The sequence below is a fragment of the Eimeria tenella genome, genomic scaffold (assembly GCF_000499545.2).
Source record: "Eimeria tenella Houghton genomic scaffold, Eth_scaff214, whole genome shotgun sequence".
Lineage (NCBI taxonomy): Eukaryota > Apicomplexa > Conoidasida > Eucoccidiorida > Eimeriidae > Eimeria > Eimeria tenella.
In genome coordinates, this window is record NW_013541989.1 from 4,820 (window position 1) to 8,796 (window position 3,977).

The window sequence follows — 3,977 nt, forward strand, 5'->3', positions numbered from 1 at the left end:
CCACTTGGGGACCTCTAGGGGCCCAACTGGGGTCCCCCTTGGGGCACTCTGGAGGTTTTGGGGGTTTTGGGGGTCTCTGAATGGGTACTGGGGGCCCCCGGAGGCCCTGGGAAGTCTCCAAGGGTCCTGGGGGCCCTGCGGGGCCCTGGGGGTTTCAAAGTTTCTAGGGGTCTTCGGGGGTCTCTAAAACTCCGGGAAGCTCTCGAAGTCCCCGGGAAGCTTTAGTATCCTTGGGGGCCCCTGGGGCCCCCCAGAGAGCCTTCAAGGCCTCTGTGGGGCCCCCACCCTTGGCCTTCGTGTTTCTATGGGACCCTAAAAGCTCTCGGGGGCCCTCAGGGAACCTGGGGGGCCCCAAAAGGCCTCGGAGGCCTCTGGAGGCCCTGCGGGGCTTTGGGGGCCCCAGGGTTGTGTTGCTTTTGCTGTACCCTGGGGCCCCAAAAAAGCCCCATCAGGGGTGCCCTAGGGGCCCCACGCTCCAGGGGCTCCACGGGAACTTAGGGACCTCTAGAGGGCCCCCGGGGGCCCTCAGGGGCCCCCAAGAGCCCTTAGGGGCCCCCAGAGGCCCTTAGGGGCTTCCGAACCCCCATAAGTTCCCAGGGCATTCTGCGGGCTTCAGGTCCCCTAGGGGCCCCCGGGAGCCCCAGGGGCCCCGGGGGCCCCAAAGCCCCGGGGCCCCAGGGCCCCGGGGCCCCCAAAGGCCCCAGGGCCTAAGGTTTAGGGTTTGAGGCTTGGGTCTCGTGGGCACTCCTCTAGCTAGCCGTTGAAACCACCAGGGCCCTTAGAAGCCAAAACCCTAAACCCTAAACCCTAAACCCTAGGGGTATGAATTGCGGTGGTTTGGGACGCTTTATGCGCACGACGCCACTCGCCGAGGAGCGTAGCTAGCTAGCTAGCAACGCAGCTAGCTAAATAGCTAGCTAAATAGCTAGCTAGCTAGCTAGCTACCTGACTAGCTATCTAGCTAGCTAGCTTGTTATCTACGTACGTACCTAGCTGGCTAGCTAGGTAGCTAGCTAGGCAGCTACACAGCTCGAAGCATTGCTGGCTAGCTGGCCATTCCAAGGCGGGGTGCGTGTACATAGCCCCCCAGCTAACCAGCAACTTAGCCACAGAGCTAGCTATCTAGCTAGCTAGCTAGATGGCTAGATAGCTAGCTAGATAGCTAGTTGTGTGACTAGATTGCTGTGTCAGAAGAAGACGGAGCAGCTGCACGTGCTGCTGCTGCTGCTGTTGTTGTTGCTGCTGCTGCTAGTGTCTCATTGCCTCTTTCTTTGGCCAAATGTTCTTCTGGGCCCCACTGGCAGGCTACAGGATGTCTGCAGGCGAAGGACTCTGCTGCAGGGAGCAGCAGCAGCCGCAGCAGCAGCGAATGCAGCAGCAACTGCCGCAGCGGTAGCACCAGCAGCACTAGCAGCAAGTGCAGTGCCAGCCACAGAATCTTTCGCTGCAGCTGTGTCATTTTAGCCTTAGCAGCATGTGCTGCAGCAGCAGCTGCTGCAGCAGCAGCTGCTGCTGCAGCAGCTGCTGCATTAAGGACTTCTCTAGCAGTCACTGGAGAAACGCTTGATGAGGCAGTGTTAGCTGCAGCAGCAATATTTGCTGCGGCAGCAACAATGCCTGCTGCCGCAGTTGCTGCTGCAGCAGACAGCAGCTGTTATTTCAGCAGCAACTGCTACGGAAGCTGTTGCTGCAGTAGCAATTGCAACTGCAGCACACACACGATCTGCTGCAGCTCCTGCTGCAGCAGTAATTTAAACAGCTCATTCATTCAGCCACCGCAGAGCCTTAGCTACTGCTGTTCACAAATGCAGCAGCAGCAGCTGCAGCAGCAGCAGGATCGCGCTGCTGCTGCTGTTTGCTGCTGCTACAACTCCTCAAGGACACTGGTTTCCGTGCGCTTGGCTAGCTGGCCAAGTTGGTCTAGGGCTCTGCCGCTAGCTAGCTGTTGCAGGTCCTGCTGCAGCTGCTGCAGCTGCAGCTGGCTGTGCTGTGCATTCCTAGAAAGCCACTGCAGCATGTCTGCTGCGCTGCGGTCGCCATCGTACTGCAACGGCTGCTGCTTCGAGCCCGCACGGAACAGCAGCAAAGTGGGGTAGCCTGGCAGCAGCAGCAGCAGCAGCAGCTCATCATCATCATCGTCAGCAGCAGCAGCTTACCATCCTCATCCACAGCAGCAGCAGCAGTAGCAGCAACAAAGGCAGCAGCAGCAGCAGCAGCTCATCATCATCATCGTCAGCAGCAGCAGCTTACCATCCTCATCCACAGCGGCAGCAGCAGCAGCAGCAGCAGCAGCAACAGCAGACCTGAAAGGTTGATTCCGTCGATTTCGTTGAGTGTGGCGTCGATTTTGGCCAAAACTAAAGAAGATCTTCTCCCCACAATTTCGGCGACGCGTTTAAATGCAGGTTCCATTTTGCGGCAGTGCCCGCACCTGAAGGCCCGAGGGTTTAGGGTTTAGGGTTTAGGGTTTAGGGTTTAGGGTTTAGGGTTTAGGGCGGAAAAGGGCTTAGGCGTTAGGGTTTGTAGTTCACGGCTAGTGCCTGGGGTTTAGATTCAGGGTTCAGGAATCACTGTTTAGGCTCAGGGTTTAGGATCAAGGGTTTTAGGTTTAGGGTTTAGCGTTTAGGGTTTAGGGTTTGGGGTTTAGGGTTTGGGACTTGCCAGGGGGCGCCGAAGGCTATGAAGACGTCGTGTGGGGAGTCGATGACTTCAGCTTGGAAAGTCAGGCCCACGATGGTTTTGACGGGGCCTGAGGGTTTAAGTAAATAAATAAATAGGTAGGGTTTAGGGTTTAGGGTTTAGGGTTTAGGGTTTAGGGTTTAGGGTCCAGGTTTAGGGTTTGGGGGTTAGGGTTTCAAATGCGCACAAGTGGGGAGCTGGAGGCTCAGAAATGCCACCAGCAGCGGCTAGCCAAGCAGCTAGCTGCCCAGCTAGCTGTTCAGCTAGCTATTCAGCTAGCCGTTTAGTTAGCTGCTTAGTTAGAGTTTATTGGCCTAGCTAGCTAGCTACCTAGCTGCCTGTCTAGCTACCTGAAAGACTACATAGCTAGCTACCTAGCTAGCTACTAAGGTGGCTGTTTGTCTAGCTGCTGCTGCTTAGCTTTTGGCTAGCTGCGAGATAGTTCAAGCGCTAGCAGCTAGCCAGCTAGCTAGCTAGCTAGATACCTAGAAAGCTAGCTAGCTAGCTAGCTGCTAGCTCATTGCTAGCTAGCTGCCTGGCTTGCTGCTACCTAGCTAGCCAGTAGCTAACTTGTGGCTAGCACAATGGCTAGCTGTCGTCTGGCTGCTAGCTAGCTAGCTATTTGGCTCTCTCGCTAGCAGCTAGCCAGCCGGCTAGCTAGCCAGATAGCCCGAGAGCCAGCTATCTACCTAGCTAACTAGCCAGCTAGCTAACTAGCTAGCTAGCCGCCTAGCTAACTTGCTAACTAGCTTACTAGCTTACTAGCCAACTAGCCAGCTGGCTAGCTAGCTAGCTAGCTAGCTAGATAGATAGATAGATAGATAGATAGCTCACCTGTGTTTTGGCTAGCTGGGGGAATGGGCTCGCTGTTGGTGTAGGGGACCAAACGGCCATCGAGGAACTCTTTAGCAAAGGCCCGAATGTACTGCAGCAAATAAAAAAATGAAAAATAAAAAATTAAAAAAATAAATAAATAAACAAATAATAAAAAGAAAAAAAGAAAAAGAGAATTAAAAAAGGATAAAGAAGGTGCAGAAGAAGAGACACAAAAGAAAAGAAATTAATTCGGACTTTTTCTGCTTCTTGCTGCTGCTGCCGCTGCAGCGCGTCAAAAGCTGCTTCTGGGGGACCCCCCCGGGGGGCCCCCAAACCCCTTTGCTGCCTCCTGCTGCCGGCCCTTAGCTGCTGCTGCTTTGCTGCTGCTGCTGCCAAGGCGTTGGTTATCAAGTGGTGGGAGTTTGACCTGCTGCGGAACGAGTACACAGGCTTGCTGCTGCTGCTGCTGCTGCTGCTGCTGC